The 19011-nt window shown below is 37.5% G+C and overlaps 1 long non-coding RNA gene across 1 annotated transcript in view; it reads right to left on the minus strand.

The window, feature by feature from the left end:
• The window catches only part of LOC128627708 (uncharacterized), a 248868-nt gene that overhangs the window by 17449 nt on the left and 212408 nt on the right, over positions 1-19011 (minus strand). The window lies entirely within an intron of this gene.

Genomic DNA, 19011 nt, shown 5'->3' on the forward strand with positions numbered 1-19011 from the left:
AAATAGAATGTTTGAGATACTTACATTCTATTTTAGATACTCATGCAAACCCTGAACTGTGGGTTTGTTGCCTGTTACAATGGTCACAGTCAGAGAGAACTCTCAGAAGTAGAATAAACAGGCATTAGGCATATGTAATCAGGATATAATTCATGAGGGTCATTTGATGCACTGATTATCTCATTGGTATTAAATGAGTCTCTTGTTTTCAATTGGTCTTATTTCAAATGCCTCAACTTTCAAGATCTCTGGATTATCAGCTTGATGGTATTTAGCAAATCCTTCAGTGATGACGATAATAACTTCAGTTCAAGCTGTCAAACAAACTCCTATCAGTTCCTCCTTCTTAGATCTGTATTTAATTTGCAAGCTGTAATTATTGTAATTAATGGATGAGAGAGTTTTATATTAATTGACTCTCAAATAATCACAAGTTAAGTGAAATCAATACCAATTTACATTTGCCTGGATTGTATCCTTTCCTACTTTCTTCCACGACTCACATAAACTGTCATCATTGCCTGTGTTTGTTTAGTTTCCAGCAGTCTCCTAGACACTATATAACATAAAATAGTAGAACAGTAAACCAGATAAAAGCAACAGCACTTATTTTCCACAGTCCATTAGAATCCTAGTAATAATTCACACATGTTATTAGGATTTGAACCCAAGTTAATTAACAGAAATATTCAAAATTACACCACTGTCTGTTGCATCCCCAACTGATTGTTATCTACAGATAAAAACACACAAACCAAAGGCAAATCACAATAAATCTAAGTAGAAAGGTACAAGCAAATTGGGCTGTGAAAGTGGCATGTCTCTTTGTTTAAATGTCTTCCACAAATCCCAGAGAGATGTGCTTGGATTTAATATAATTGGATTTGCCGTTTTCTTACAGTTTAATGTGTAAACAACTACAATTACATATGATTCTGCTGTACCAGCTAGAGGATCTATGGAGCAGAGGAATTGGAAAACATCTGGCAATGTGAGTTCTATATTTGGCTAAGCAATTTCGTTCTGGTAACAATTTTCAAATGGTGCTGGTGAGGTGAGATCAGAAATGTTGACCCAATTTAAACTTTCAAATGGGTGACCCAAAAATGGTGTCTTGCCACCACCTCTTTCTTACAGTTTGTTTTTGCTTTGTTTTCTTACTGTTGTTTCTTCTATGCTTCTGTAGTGTTAGGGCTAAATGGTGCCTCCTCAGAAATTCATTATGTTGAAATCCTAACTCCCAGTACTGCATAATGTGACTGTATTTTAGAAGCGGGATTCTTTACAAGGTAACTGCATTAGAATGAGTGCATATGGGTAGGTCCTGATTCGATATGACTGGTGAGTTTACAAGAGGAGATTAGGACAGAGATACACACACAGGCAAACTCCGTGAGGGCACAAGGAGAAGATGGCCAGGTACCAGCCAAAGAGAGAGAGATCTCAGAGGAACTCAGCCATGTGGGTACCTTGATCTCTGACTTCTGAAGTCCAGAATTGTGAGAGATAAATATCTGGTGTGGTTTTGCTTAAGCACTTTGTCATGGCGGCTTCAGAAAGCTAATATAAGCAGCTGTGACATATTTTTCCATGATAACCCTTGAAAATCTTAAAACAAATTTCTGGCACTCAGGGAAGCAGACCTGGCTCCTATTTACATATCTGAGCAGCACAAGGCATACGTTGCCTTTGTTTTGACAAAAGCTACCTTAAAGCATATCACTGACAAGGATTCAAGTGGTAAGACAGAAATTTGTGGTACGTTCTGTGTTCTTTCCTTACAGAATTCCAATTGGTCTCAGAGCAGTAGTGTGACTCCATTGTAGCTGGAGATGGACAGCTGATTCAGTTCTGACAAATGATATCAAAGGACAAATCTAGTGGGTGGATTTTTTTCTAGCGTAAACAGAGCAGGCTCAGCTGGCAGACATACCTTGTTCTTTACTTCTCCCTCCTTCTTCCTGCCTGGACTATCAACACAATGCTTGGCAGCAGGGGAGCCATTTTGAAACCATGAAAAAATAAATACAATGTGAAAAGGATAACGGGACAGCAATTTTAAAGAATTTCTTTAAAATTCTTCATTGGGCAACTATACCAATTTTGAATTAATTGCTTCCAATAGTTCTCAATAACGTGAGAAAAACGAACCTGCTTGGTTGAGCTATCATACTTAGGTTTCTGTTACATGTGGTCAAACAGTTCGAACTGAAAAAAGGTTTGACCAGATAAGACCACTGCAATGATCTTAAAGCACAAATTATGATTCGCTATGTGGATGAATGCATTAAACTGCTTGTATTTAGTATTGAATTGAATCTCCAGTAAAAAATGGCTACCTTTATGCTAAGAAACGCTATAAAACACAACAACCATGACAGCAACTCTAGTTAACTCATTATTTGCACAATGGGACTAAATGTAAGAGATATGCTACGGATCTGAACATTTACAGACTGGCAGGTGCACAGGTCATTATATGGGCAGGGCTGTGGCAGCAGCATCCTCATTAAAGGACAATCACAGTGGCACATGTTCTGGTGCCAATGCCATGTTACTCAGAATTACGTGGATAATGGAATTTAGAAATTGTAGGCAAATACAATACAACCTAATCAAAATATCACATTTTATGCTTTCAAATAATTAACATTCATTTGCTAATGCAAAAATTAATTTCCATAAGCTACAGTAAATTTCCATTTAGTCCTAAATTAGCATTGTGGAATACTGAGTATATGTATGTGCATTTATTTAAAAAGCAGAGCCACACATGACTCTATATGTGTGTTACATGTACAGTATCCCGACACTTACAGAGAGGGAGGGAATGAACTGGAGGGCAAGGAGCAGACAAATACACCTCTCTGGATATAACACGTTTTATATATTTTACTTTAATCTTTGTAAGTATTTTACATAATTATAATAAAAATTAAATTTTAAAGAGTTAATTGCTAAATACCTGAAGCAAAATAAACCATATATACCAAACTTTGTACTACCTTGGTAGTATAACTACATAGAGAGAAAAATTCCAGGTGACTATGAAACAGTATTTTAATTAAATACCTCTACTGTGATATTTCCAAAGGACAAAAAATAAATAAAATTAAAATCTGAAGTTGCTTACTAAGTGCAGTGTTGGTGATAATGTTAATATCATGATACAGAATCAATTCCGCCTATATTGTGGAATAAGGCAAGTGAAGAATTACTTAACTAACACTGAAATCAAATAAGATAAACAGATCAAAGAGCTCAGTAAAAGTCCTATAGCCATATGGTTTAATTACAGTTATGTTTAATTATATGGATTATTTGAGTGAATTATAATATATTAAATAATTATATGAACACACATGTAGGATGTAAATGGGGGAACATGAGAGAGTGCTTGCAGTGGCTGGAGCGATCGGGGGACCCCTTTCAGAAGCAGCACTTGAACTGGAAAAGGAAACTGTTACGGACTAAATGCTTGTGTCCCCCTACCCAGTTGTATAAACTATGCCCCTGTCTGAAATAGTGTTTGGAAGTGAGGCCTTTGGGAGGTAATAAGGGTTAAACGAGGTCATCAGGGTAGAGCTCACATCAATGGGATTAGTGCCCCTTAAGGGTCAAGAGAGCTTGCTTCCTCTGTGCTCCCCACATTGTGATGATACAAAGTGGGGGCCTGCCACTCAAAAGAGGGCTCTCATCAGAACTCAACCACGCTGTATGTTACCTTGATCTCAGTCTTCCAGCCTCCAGAACTGTGGGAAACAATCTCTTATTGTTTATAAGTTTATGGCAGTCCACTATAGCATCCTGACAGCCTAAGACAGGATGATATGCAGCTATGCTGGTAAGACTGGCATAGTGTCCCAAGAGGTGTGAGCAACTAGAGAGGCCCCAGGGCAGTATAAAGGTTTATATAGTCTAAGAAGAGAGAGAAGACCATTGTGGTTATCCCAGCACATGTTGAAGAAGACATTTTTATAAGACAGGTTATTCCAGAATGTAGAAAAAAATTTTTTAAGTAGGAGAGTGATATGATCTTATTTTTCTATTTAGAAAATAACTGAACTTAGAGTAATAACCAAAATCACTTATGATTTCTTCCAAGGTTATCAAAACTCCAAATATATAGTCTTGGTGTCTGAGTTCCTTCACATAGCAAAATATTTGGAAATATATCCGTGTGTATCAGGAGTTCATTTGTTTTTATTGCTTTAGTTCAATTATTTTTAAATAAAACTTTTGAAAACTAAATTTTATACAGGGCCCAGCACAAATAATGTCCCCTTTTTATTACAAAATATTTTATTACAAAATCATAAGTATGTAACTTGGTAACATAACAACATCATACTCAAGCATACCATATGACATTTTAGATGAAATGTTCCAATTAAAACTATGAATTATTACACCCATATTATTACCCTACCAACCACATTCAAACAGGGGTACTTTTGTTGGACCCTGTATATAGTTTAATAGAAAATTCGCCTATAACTTTTGACTCCCTCCAAAACTTAGCTGTTCAAAGACTTCCATTTTCATACCCAACTCCGCAGACGCTCAATTGCCATGTTTGAAATGGCATAGACCAGAGCCCTCAGCATCCATTTACTCTTAAGTTCAGACCCAAAATGGCACAGGTGCTTATTGGGAAAGCTACACACATAAATGGACCCATGGCAGTTCAAGCCTGTGTTGTGCAAGGGTCATACATATCACCTGACCACTGGGGAGGCCAGAGCCCCAGCCCAGGGGAACTCCCACAGCCCTAGATGGTTCCAGGCAGGTTTCCAGGAACCCAGCCTCCTGACTCACCCCAGTGCTGGGAGCTCCCACAGCCCTTGAGGCTCCAGTAGTACCAAGTAGCAGGCTTTTGTACATCCCAGTACCAGCTTGCTGGCTTGTATGACTTCTGTGTCCACAAGTTCCCAATCAAACCCCAGAACCCAAGCTTCTGGCCCTGCTCAGCACCAGGCCAACCATCACAGACCAGTGCTCCATGCACACTCCAGCACCAAAACAGTCCTATGGCGCCAACCATGAGGCTGGCACCCATAAACCCAGGTTCCTGACTCACCAAAGTTCTGGCTAAGGCCCACAGATGTAACTGCCAGGCAGCCCCTGTGGCTCTAGATTCCTAGAGAGCTGCAGCAAACTCAGACTCCCAGCCTGTTTCAGTACCAGAGCCACTCTGGCACACTCAGATTACAGGTTCACCCCAGTAGTACCCCCGTGGTCCCTGGCAGCTAGTTGGCCCCTGTGGGCCTCAAACCCAGATCCTCCCACACAGACTCAGGTCCCAGGCCCATGAATAAAAGTTCATGTAGCAGGGCTGTCCAAGATGAATCCAAGCACCAGGCCACACTCACCACTCATATTCAACATAGTACTGGAAGTTCCAGCCACAGCAATTATATGAGAAAAAGAAATAAAACATCCAGATCACAAAGAAAGAAGTAAAAATGTCTATTTGAAGATGATATGATCTTATATATAGAAAACTCTGAAGACCACCAAAAATGTAATAGAACTAATCGACAAGTTCAGTGAAGTTCAGGACATAAAGTTAACATAAGGGTGCAGGATACAAAATTAAAAATGAGTTGCATTTCTATACACTAACAATGAACTACTTGAAAAAGAAATAAATAATACAGTTCCATTTACAATGGCATCAAAAAAAACATAAAACACATAGGAATAAATGTAACCAGGGAGGTGAAAAACCTGAAAGCTACAAAACACTGATGAAAGAAATTGAAGAAGATGCAAATGAATGAAAAGACATTCCCTGCACAGAGCTCTGGTCATCTGTTCTCACTGATGTAGTCACTGTGTGTTTCCTTGTGATCCCTCACCACTGCCTGGAAGCATAGTCATAATTGTTAACAATGACTAAATGCTTACAATGTCTCAGGTAATATAAAAAGTTTCACATAACATTTTATTGGAATTCTAAAATATTACTAACTATATGTGAGGCATTTTAAAATTTGAAAAAGACCAAAAAGTGTTTAAAAATTTATACACCTACCACCCAGAATAGGCAATTATTGACTATTGCTGATACTTGCTTATATTTTAAATAAAAAATAGAGATAAAGCAAAGAGCATTTTATTCATTATCTAGTATACTACTTCCCCTCCAATCCAGTCATCTGAGGCACTGCTCTCAAGAACTTACAATACTTCTTATCAACCAATTTCACAAATGTTTATTTACATACATGAAAACAGGGGGTGACAAAAATAGGTTTATAGTCGTGAGTGTATAAAAGAGAGTTTATTCTTCTATCATTATCAATTAATTTTTGTATTATTTTTCCACATGAACAACTGTAAACATACTTTTGCCTGACCCTAATAATTCCATATGTATATGAAATTATATATATATAATTCCATATGTATATGAAATTATATATATACTCTATATATAGTAGCATTGTTTGTATGGGAATGTTTTAACATTTTATATTAATGATATTATATCTCAATATTGTTCTATATTTTTTTCACAAAACCTTACATTTTCATTCCTCTCATAGAAAATATATTTATTTTATTTCTTTTAAATATTGTAAAATAATCCATGTACACTGTCACGTCATCTGCAAACAGTGACAGTTTTGTTTCTTCCTTTCCTATTTGGATGCCTTTTATTTCCTTTTCTTGCCTGATCACTGTGGCCAAAACTTCCAAAACTATATTGAATAGAAGTGGTGAAAGTGGACATCCTTGTCTTGTTCCTGATCTTAGTGGAAAAGCTTTTAGTTTTTGGCCATTGAGTATGATATTGGCTGTAGGTCTCTCATATATGGCCTTTATTATATTGAGGAATGCTCCCTCTACTCCCACTTTGCTGAGTGTTTTTATCATAAATGGGTGTTGTACCTTATCAAAAGTTTTTTCCGCATCTATTGATATGATCATGTGCTTTTTGTCTTTGCTTTTGTTTATGTGATGAATTACATTTACTGATTTGCAAATGTTGAACCATCCTTGCATCCCTGGGATGAATCCCACTTGGTCATGGTGTTTAATCTTTTGGATATATTGTTGGATGCGATTTGCCAATATTTTGTTGAGGATTTTAGCGTCTATGTTCATCAGTGATATTGGCCTGAAGTTTTTTTTCTTTGTTGTATCTCTATCTGGTTTTGGAATTAGGATGATGCTGACCTCATAAAAGGAGTTTGGGAGTTTTCCATCCTTTTGGATTTTTTAGAATAGTCTGTGAAGAATAGGGGTTAGCTCTTCCTTAAATGCTTTGTAGAATTCTCCTGTGAACCCATCTAGTCTGGGGCTTTTGTGTGATGGGAGTTTTTTGATTACTGCTTCAATTTCTTTTGCTGTTATTGGTCTATTCCGGTTTTCTACTTCTTTTTCATTGAGTTTTGGGAGATTATATTTTTTCTAGAAATGTGTCCATTTCCCCTAGGTTCTCAAATTTCTTGGCATACAGTTCTTCATAGTAATTTCTTACAATCCTTTCTATTTCTGTGGTATCAGTTGTAATCTCTCCTGTTGTGTTTATTTGTGTCCGTTCCCTTCTTTTCTTGATGAGCCTACTTAAAGGCTTGTCTATTTTGTTTATCTTTTCAAAGAACCAACTCCTGGATTCATTGATCCTTAGAATTGTGCTTTTAGTTTCTATGTCATTTAGTTCTGCTCTAATCTTGGTTATTTCCTTCCTTCGACTTGCTCTGGGCTGTCTTTGTTGTTGTTCCTCAAGTTCTTTCAGGCATAGGGTTAAGTTGTTTGTTTGAAATGTTTCTATCCTCTTTAGGTAGGCCTGTATTGCTATAAACTTCCCTCTTAGGACTGCAAAATTGTCACTGTTTGCAGATGACATGATAGTGTACATGGAAAACCCTATAGACTCTACCAAAAAACTGCTTGAACTAATTAATAAATTTGGCAAAACAGCAGGTTACAAAGTCAATATCCAGAAATCAAAGGCATTTTTGTATACCAACAACAAAACAGCAGAAGCAGAAATCAAGGAAAAAATCCCATTCGATATAGCAAAAACAAAATTAAAATATCTGGGAATGAACCTAACCAAGGAGGTAAAAGACCTGTATGCAGAAAACTACACAGCACTGAAGAAAGAAATCAGGGAAGACACAAACGAATGGAAACACATATCTTGTTCATGGATTGGAAGAATTAACATCATCAAAATGTCCATACTACCCAAAGCAATATACAGATTCAGTGCAATACCTGTTAAAGTACCAATGGCATATTTCACAGACATAGAACAAACACTTCAAAAATTTATATGGAACCATAAACAACCCCGAATAGCAGCTGCACTTTTGAGAAAGAAGAACAAAGTAGGAGGGATCACGATACCTGATATCAAACTGTATTACAAAGCCACTGTAATCAAAACAGCCTGGTACTGGCATAAAAACAGGCACATAGACCAATGGAACAGAACAGAGAGTCCAGAAATCAACCCAACTCTCTACAGGCAATTAATATTGGACAAAGGGGGCAATAACATAAAATAGAGTAAAGATAGCCTCTTCAACAAATGGTGTTGGGAGAACTGGACAGCTATGTGCAAAAAATGAAACTTGAGCACCAACTTACACCATACACCAAAATAAATTCAAGGTGGATAAAAGACTTAAATATAAGCCGTGACACCATTAAAGTCCTAGAGGAGAACATTGGCAAGAAAATCTCGGATATTCCACGCAGCAACATTTTTACCGATATGTCCCCTAGAGCAAGGAATATAAAGGAAAGAATAAACAAATGGGATCTCATCAAAATAAAAAGCTTCTGCATGGCTAAAGAAAACAGTACTAAATTAAAAAGACAACCAACTGTATGGCAAAACATATTTGCCAATGATACCTCAGACAAAGGTTTAATCTCCAAAATATACAAAGAACTTACAAGACTCCACTCTAAGAAGACATCTAACCCAATTAAAAAATGGGAAAAGGACTTGAACAGACACTTCTCCAAGGAGGACATACGAAATATCCAGAGACACATGAAGAGATGCTCAATATCGTTAGCTATCAGAGAGATGCAAATTAAAACCACAATGAGATACCACTTTACACCAGTCAGGATGGCTATCATAAACAAAGCAACAAACAACAAATGTTGGAGAGGTTGTGGGGAAAAGGGGACCTGCACTGCAACAGTGCAGTCCACTGTTGGTGGGATTGCAGACTGGTACAACCATTATGGAAAACAGTATGGAATTTTTTCAGGAAAATAAAAATTGACCTGCCTTTTAACCCAGCAATTCCACTGCTGGGATTATATCCTAAGAATCCTAAAACATCAATATCAAAGAACCTATGCACCACAGTGTTCATAGCAGCACAATTTACAATAGCCAAGAGTTGGAAGCAACCTAGGTACCCATCAGTAAATGAATGGATCAAAAAATGGTGGTACATATACACAATGGAATTCTATGCTGCAGAGAGAAAGAAGAAGCTACTACCTTTTGCAACAACATGGATGGAACTGGAAAGCATTATGCTGAGGGAAATAGGCCAGGTGCTGAAAGACAAATACCATATGATCTCACCTTTAACAGGAAGCTAAACAACAAAACAAACAAGCAAGCAGAAAAAAAAAAAAAAAAAAAACAAAGACACTGAAATAGAGAACAAGGAGATAGTAACCAGAGGGGAGAGGGAAGGGAATTTAAGGGGAAAAAAGGGGAGGGATTTTGAGGAACAAGTATGAAAGACACAGGGATGAGGACTGGGGGGGAGGAAATGGGAGGGAGGTGGGGAGCACGGGGCAGGGGAGCTGGGATGGGAGAAATAAACAAAAAACTGTACTTGAAAAATAACTAAAGAAAATTTTTAAAAATGTTTAAAAAATAATAAATATGTAAAATAATCTAATTTTTAATATAATATGCCAGCTTTTCCACAGCGACTTACCAATTATCCTGCATTATAAATAATGCCTTAACAAACATTTTGTAATTTTTCTCCTGTTCATATTCACTGAAGAATTTCTCTACAGCTTATACCTAGATGTGAACTTGTTCCACATTAGTATTTGCATATCAATGAGTTTATTAAGTATTGCCAAATAGCTCTCCCAACTTGTTTGTAAATTAGCATACTCAGCAGCAAATAGATTATCTATTTTTCACCAACAATGAATTGCTAGACTCTATTTTTCTATTTTTAAAATATATCTTCTGGTGACTACTAATAAAGTTAAGAATGTTTTTATAGGTTTATTAAATATTCTGATTTCTTCCTCTACAAATTACTTTGGACAGTTTTCTCATTGAGTTACTCTTCATCTTTGAGTTGTAGAACTTCTATTTATGCTTTCCTTTTGGGGTTCTAGCCACATTTGTCAGTTTTTTTAACATACCCAATTGCTTTGGTTGTTTTCCCTGAATTGACAATATTCCAATTGTTAATTTATTACATATCGTAGTATTACTGATTTTATATTAATTGTGAATTAAGTACAACTTATTTATTATAATAGCTTATTGATAAATTTTCTTGAATCATAATTGTAGATAATAGTATCAATGCAAAGGAATAATGTCTTCTCTTTGTCTTAAACACTTAAACCTTTTTTATGTTTTTCCTATTTTAGGCTAGGATCTTTCTCTGAATCAACAGATTTATAATAGTGTATAAATAAGTGGATTTCTTTTTATGTATACTCTTAAAAACTTGGAAGCTACATGGTTTTTAAATTTCTTTAATCTGTAAATATTTCAATGATTACATTATCAAATATTATTTTGTACTTTTTCTTCTATAATTTACAATCACTCTGTGTTTGAGACTCTAAATGTAGGTTTATGATTCCATAATGCTCTAAATGTTTTAAAAATCACTGTTAGCCATCAAGTGTTCTTAACGATTTCTTCAGAAATATATTCCAATGTACTAAATATCTCTTACACCATGTCTATTCTTCAGTGTATATCAGGTATATAGATTTTCATATTTTATTTAATGATAAAAATTTTCATGTATTATAATAATTAAATTTCACATCTATCATTGTTTCATGTCCTCTTTTCTCTTTCATGTGTCAGACATTTTTCAGTAGAAGCTATTTCTTTTATTTTATCTGTGGGAGAAACCTAATGTTTCTTTTCTTCTCCAATACTACATGTTTGTTCACCCTTTGTCTATGTGCATGGTAAGACCACATAAGATCGATCTACCTTGTTTGCAAATTTCAAGTATACCATACAGCATTGTAAACAGTAGTCACCATGTTGTACACAAGACATCCGGAACTCATTCATCTTGGCCCATTCAGTCTTTGTTTCCTTTAACCAACATCGCCCCATTTCCTGTTATCCCAGCCCCTGGTGACCACCATTCTACTCTCTGCGTCTATGAATTTGATTATTTTAAATTCTATATGTAGTATTTGTACATCATGGAGTATTTGTGCTTCTGAGTCTGGTATAGTTCACTCAGCTTAATGTTCTCCAGGTTGATCAATGTTGTCCCAAATGGTAGTATTTCTTTCTTTTTTAAGGCCGAATAATGTGTGTAATGAATAATATATATTCCTATTTTCTTTATCCATGGACAAAAATTTAGGTTGTTTTCATACATTTGCTACTGTGAATAATGTTGCCATGAACATAAAAGTACAGATTAAACATATTTAAGAAAAGTTTTTCAAAGTGATCCTTTATTTCATATTCATCATTGTAACTCCAATACTCACATTGTAGACTTTATTTGGCTGTTTTACTGCTGATAGATTTTTAATGTGTTTTGGAATTTTGCTTTATAGATATCTTTTTCAATAGTAAGTTATTTCTCTCTGTGGGTATGTACACATGTTTATGCCAACTTTCTCTAGTGTTTTTGCAATTGCTACCAGCCAAACTTTTTTGTACCCAGATGAAGAGGGTTCACTTATTAAAAGCATCTGCACCATAACATATTGGGAGTGTCATCAATCACCAAGCCAGCAGGTGACTAAATAATTTACTTCCTAGCCCTGTGATCAGACCTAGATTCTTTTTAATGATCCATGATGTAAGTGGAAGTCCTAGGCAACTCTCTGCTATAAATACTTCTACTCTCTCTTACCTTCAGTAACCAAATTCCTGGCCATACCAGCCTGTTTTCTTGCCCAGAACCTGGCAGGCAGGTAGACTGGTGACTTCAGTGCTGCTCACCACTTTCAGTTTCTGTATCATGGAGACATTTATCTTACCTTGAGCATAACCACATATTTTCAGTTTACTGGTTCTACATATTCTCCACATGTTAAATGAGTGTGGAGCAGAGGGGGTGCCTCAGAGAATTTATAATGCCATATGACTAGAAATCTTATCTGACTTTTCTCACTCAACAATATGTATACATACCCTTCATTTTATTCACACTTTCAATGGATGCAATAATGTATCACCTTTAGTGGTTGAAAACTAATCCTAAAGTGTGTGCATGCCATTGTTATTTAATAAATTTTATACTGATAAATATTTAGATTACCTTGTTTTATAATATAGATAATATTATAGGTATCATGTGTGAACATAAATCTTTGCCTCCCTGTCAAATTCTAATTCTACTAAAATTTTCCTTTAAAGAAAGTGCTGGGTTATTGGAGAACTAGTAAATGTTTCCAGGAATAAATAAGGCACTATAAACATCTGTTTATATGTGACCACAACCTAAACCTGCTGGATAACCTCTGATTCCATGCATATTCAGATCATTAGTTTTCTTTGGTTTCTATAAGCAGAGAGGACAGCCATAATCCCCCAATATCTCTCTTTTATCTATACAAATCAACACATGCTCCCCCACCCCAACTCAATTAGAATTACATGGGGCTGTTTGGGACAGGGGAGAACAAAATAATAGTAATTTAAACAACATAGTTTGTTTTTCCTTCTCTCACATAAAAATTGTTCCAGACCTGATATGATGGTTCTACCCCATAATGTCTTCAGACTCAGTCTTTTTTCCAACTCACCATTTTACCATCCCTAAGATACGGCCTGGACCTCACAATCCTATATGAGTGTTAGAAATCCAGTCATCTGTCTTATAACTCAGGAAACAGAACAGAAAATAAGTTAAGCGTCAATGGGCATACATCAACTCTTAGCAGATGTCTTAGTAGTTCACACAATAAATTTCTACATACATATTATTTGGTAGAAGATGCACATGGCTAATTTTATAGAAGACTAAGAAATGTAGCTTTCCATAAGCTTTTCATATGCCTAGCTAAAGCTGGAGGTGTATTCCCAAGGAAGAAAATGAAGAACAGTTACTAGGTTACACAGATAGTAGGCTCGTGTCTTGCATACGTCCAGAACAAAGTCTGAGTACATAAGCTTTCATCAGAGTTGAAAAAGTTTCTCAGTCCAGGGTTTTTCCAAAGGGTTGTATGTCAGAAAGGTGGAGCTACTGCTAAATAAATGGGTGTCCAAATTGTTTTTCTGTAATGCCTTTCTTCATTTATCATCAGGAATAAATGAAGGGATATTATCTCCCTTCCGGGATAACTTCCTTATACTTCAACATAGAAGACACTGACTTGTTTGTGTAATGTCTTTGAATTACAGCAGTCCCTTCTTATGCATGGGACAGATTCTAGGACTCCCAGTAAATGCCTGAGACCATGGATAGTACCAAACCTTATATATATATTTTTTCCTACACATACATACACTTTATGGCTTCTCTTTGGCACATCTGAATTGTCAGAATCACTACCCTTGTGCTTTGGGGCCATTATGAAGTAAAATAGATGTTGCAGTGCCACAGTGTGACAGCCAATCCGACAACTGAGATGGTTACTGAGAGACTAATGGGTGGGCAGTGTATGCAGTGTGGGTGTGCTGGACAAAGGGCTGCTTTATGCCTTTGGCGGGACAGAGTGGGGTGGTACAAGCTTTCATAATGCTTCCGGAAGGGCACAGGGTTTAAAACTTATGAATTGTTTATTTGTGGAAATTGTCATTTCATATTTTCAGACCATGTTTGGTAGCAGATAACTTAACAGCAGGAAAGCAAAACCACAGGTAAGGGGGGGACTACTATACTTCTACCTTGGAGTAGAAAGTTTAAAAAAATGATTATAAATTCTTTGGGTCTTTCATCAGTGTAACTAATGCCTCAATAGCTTACAGCCAACAGATGTCACTGTTTCTAGTTAAAACAGACACACGCGGCTTGTCAAGGACATAAACATTCAATTAAACAGGGGGATTAAAGAAAACAGACACACACAATATAAATCCTTTGAACGAAAAGGAAGCATAATGCACACAAGGGTCCTGGAAGTGACAAAAGGGAGAACTGAATCTGCTGGGTCGTTTTTATAGTTCAAACATCCTCTTCCTTTAGTGCTCAAGCAGTAAATTTGGGGTGAACGAGTCCAGTGTCAGGAAATCAAGAAATGAAAAACAGAAATCATGTCCTAATGAGCAGCACATCAGAAAGAGGTGTAAGGAGGGCATAGAGTGAGGAAAGGCATTCAGTACAGTCAGGATAAAGATGGAACAAGAGTGGAATTCAGAGAAATAAGTGACCCAAGTAAGGAGTCAAGAAAATCTGAAATGAAAACGTGAGTCTTGACCATGATTTCCAGAGGGACAGGAAGAGGGTGACGAGGGGCTTTGAGGGTCAGCCTGCACATATTTAGTCAGTTATAATAAGGGGAAATTACTCCCTCATTACAAGGCTGGGAATGATGTTGATCATCTTTTTTTTCCATTTCAAGTAACTGCATAGAAGTTATAATTGGTATGAGGCAGCATGGGCAGCACAGTTCAGACCTGTGCTCAATGGGAAAGCCCTAGAGGCATGTGCTAAGCGGGATGATAATGACAGCTGTGACTATCAAATCATGCAGCCAGCCTTCCAGAGGAGATAGGGGTCGACCCCAGAGACCAGACAGGTTGTGTCTAGGTCTCCAAGGAAACGAGGAGGGACTCTTTTCCTGAATTGGCTGTAAAAATAACAAGTTTATTTAATAGATGTGGAAAGGTGATAAAAGCTATATATACACATGTATGGGGTGTTTTTAAAGATAGAATTCTTCTTTCAGAGGAAATTAGGAAAGTGACTCCAGGGTTCTATACATTGTTTTTAATAGGAATTTCACTAGTTTGATATAAATATAATTTTTGGTATATTCTTATTGTAAGAACCAAGAATTGAAGTGGGACTTTTTTTCTTTCCTCAAATGCCTAAAAATTTTAGGTATAGCTCTGATTGAACTGACTCAGTGGGTTGGATATCATCCCTCAAAGTGGAAGATCCCTGGTTCGATTCCCAGTCAGGGCACATGCCTGGGTTGCAGGTTTGGTTGCCAGTTGGGGTGCAGAGAGGCAACCAACCCAGGCATCTCTTACACATTGGTGTTTCTTTTTTTTTTAGTATTTATTTATTTATTTATTTTAAAATATATCTTATTAATTATGCCATTACAGTTGTTCTATTTTCCCCTTCATTACCCTCCACCCTGCACACCCCCTCCCTCACCATTCCCCCCTTTAGTTTATGACCATGTATCTCAAGTTCTTTAGATTCTGTATTTCCCATACTATTCTTGCCCCCTATCTATTTTCTACCTACCATCTATGCTACTTATTTTCTGTATCTTCTCTCCCCTTCTCCTCCTCCCACTCCCCTGTTGCTAACCCTCCATGTGATCTTCATTTCTATGGTTCTGCTCCTGATCTAGCTGTCCTCTTAGTTTGCTTTTGTTTTAGGTATGGTTCTTAATAACCATACCTAAATAACCATACCTAATAACCATGCCATGTCCTTTCACTGTTCATCTTTTTTATCTTCTTTTTCTTAGGTAAGTCCCTTTAACATTTCATATAATAAGGGCTTGGTGATGATGAACTCCTTGAATTTGATCTTATCTGAGAAGCACTTTATCTGTCCTTCCATGCTAAATGAAAGCTTTGCTGGATAGACCAATCTTGAATGTAGGTCTTTGGATTTCATGACTTGGAATACTTCTTTCCAGCCCCTTCTTGCCTGTAAGGTCTCTTTTGAGAAATCAGCTGACAGTCTGATGGGAACTCCTTTGTAGGTGACTGTCCCCTTAGCTCTTGCTGCTTCTAGGATTCTCTCCTTCATTTTAATCTTGGCTCATATAATGATGATGTGCCTTGGTGTGTTCCTTCTTGGGTCCAACTTCTTTGGGACTCTCTGAGCTTCCTGGATTTCCTGGAAGTCTATTTCCTTTGCCAGATTGGGGAAGTTCTCCTTTATTATTTGTTCAAATAAGTTTTCCACTCGTGGCTGTTCCTCTTCCCCTTCTGGTACCCCTATAATTTGGATGTTGGAATGTTTAAAGATGTTCTGAAGGTTCCTAAGCCTCTCCTCATTTTTTTGAATTCTTGTTTCTTCATCCTTTTCTGATGGTCATTTTTTTTTCTCCTTCTGGTCCACTCCTTTGATTTGAGTCCCAGTTTCCTTTCCATTACTGTTGGTTTCCTGTGTATTTCCCTTCATTTCAATTAGTTTAGCTTCCATATGTTCCTCTAATTTGTGACTAAAATCAACCAGTTCTGTGAGCATCCTGATCACCAGTGTTTTGAACTGTGCATCTGAAAGTTTGGCTATTTCTTCATCACTTAGATTTATGGGCTCTGGGGCTCTGAGTTGTTCTTGAGCCATGTTTTGATCTGTTCATGCCTATGAGGAGCGGAGCTTTAGTTTTCACCAGGGCAGGGCCACCCAGGTCGCTGGCTTGTGACACTGTATGTGGGGGCGGGGTCAGAGAGGAACAATGGTGGTTCTCTCTGCCGCTCTCCACCACTGGGGCCTGCACGGTCAGTCTCACTCCTTGCTCCTTCACTGGTTTATCTGTGCACGAATGTGTGACCACAGTCCACCCTCAGTGGGTCCGCTCGCTTCTCCACACCTGGGATCCTCCCATGGCTGCTGGAGCACCTGGGTCGTGCGCCCGGGTCCATCTGGTAGATCTTTCCTGCCCGACCCTGCTCTGCTGCTGGCTCTGCCCCTCTTACTGGTCTGGCTGAAGGGTTCGTTGTTGTCAGACTTCTGTGTAGTTCAATTTTCTGTAGTTTGGCTGTGTTTTTCTTGCTAAAACTTTGTTGTATTTAAACTTGGTTGTGTGAGAAGGCTAAGTGCTTCCACCTACGCCTCCATCTTGGCAGAAGTCCCTCTGGTGTCTCTCACCCTCTCTTTATTCCTCTCTTCCCCTCTTTCTAAAAATAAATAAAAATGAAAATTCTAGGTACAAACATAGACAAGTGAAGGTCTTAAGCATAAAACCAAACCTTTGACGTCTGTGAGTTATCTGGCTGCTATTAAGAGTTTAGCAAAGACTAACATTAGAAAAACCTTTGCATCATAAAGAAACAAGTTCATGAGAGAAACTTCCTTTTGGATTTATGATAATTTATATAAATTTCCTAAGTCACAAACTGGTTTATATGAAATGTTTCCGTTGTTTTACAAAGTCAACTCCAGACACACATGTATATAAGATTCATATAGAAACCTCATTCACACTCAGAAATTTGGACCTAGAGTAGCAATTTTACAGAAGCTGGCTTACTCCCAATGAGCAGTCTTGCCAGATCATGCTAACATCTGAAACAACCGGAAAAGAGTCACAGGGAAAATATTTCACCTTTTAAAGGTGCTAATATAATCCATATGTCTTTTAGTTATGTAACACCTTCCCCAGGGTCACGCGTGCCTGTCTGCACTATGCATGGCTGCATGTCACTTTTCCTTTTAGGAGTGCAGACTAGCCATGGCAGGGCCCACATGCTTAACACTAATGCTATTGGGCTGGTAAATCTCTGCAGAACTTAGTACAAAAAATTCTCATGTGAAGAAATCTGTTATTCTAAACATTTGGGAAACAATAGAACCTCATGTGGCTTTTTAGTAAACTTACGATTATAGACATGCAACCCGTCAGTTACTGCTTCCTTTCTCAGCAGACATCCTAAACTAGGGAGACTGTATCCTTGCTCTTCCTTTCTAGATCACAGAATATTTTATTGCTTAAAAATAAGTATTGATTTAGAAATCTTTCCATGAATGCCTGGACTCTGAAGGGATATGGATTTCAATAGTTTTGCCTCTTTGGGAATAGCAAGATTATTGCAGGTAATTGGGTGGACTACAGGAGCTTGATAAATAGCCCTCCTCGATGACAGTGAGGACTTAATGAATGCCACTGTTCCTCCTCCTAAGCATGTACTGAAGGCCTACATGGCTGCACACATTGTTAGAGCCTGCAAATTGTGTGGGAAGGCACAAGACATGTTTCTTTTCTGGGTGGGATGCATTGCAGTCTGCTGTGGGAGACAGGGATGTGTGCAAAGGGAGGTTACAATGGTGAACAGCATTTGTGAGAGATCTGACAGGGTGTGCAGAGAGCCACAGGAAGCGGAGGCCGCAGGAATATGAGAACCAGTGGTGGGGCTGGGATCCACGAAGGTCTCAGAGAGACTCTCAAATTCCACTTGAGTCTTAAAGCAAAGTAGGGCTTTAATAGAGAGTTAGTAAGAAAAGAGGCCATTTCAAGAAGATGTGAGCTAAGCAAGAGAAGGGAATCTACCAAGGCAGAAAGATTGCGAGAACAAGAGAGAGGACACCCATCAGGACACCTGAACGAGGTTTCCTAATATATTAATATATACGTAAGTAGGCTGCGTATTGAGATCATTAGCTCCACATTAGCAGTTCATACAGGAAATATTAGGTCTAAACCCACTAAACCTCATATTTAAAAGCTGTGGTTTTGGATTATAATGTTATAGTATATTTATATATCAAAGCACTGTTAATTGTCAGAAATAAAGGAGTCTAGTATCTGCTCAATTCAATAATAGAATTTGTTGTTTGGCTCATTGTGCACTCACTGGAGAACTAAATTCTGTCATAGAAACAAGTACAAAAGTAAATGTTCATGTGACTTATAAGAGCGTGTTCTTGGCAATACCTGTTCATTACAGAATTAATACTGAAAGCTTACAAATCATGGCCA

The sequence above is a fragment of the Artibeus jamaicensis genome, unplaced genomic scaffold (genome assembly GCF_021234435.1).
Source record: "Artibeus jamaicensis isolate MK-2021 breed Jamaican fruit bat unplaced genomic scaffold, CSHL_Jam_final contig_465, whole genome shotgun sequence".
Taxonomy (NCBI): Eukaryota; Metazoa; Chordata; class Mammalia; order Chiroptera; family Phyllostomidae; genus Artibeus; species Artibeus jamaicensis.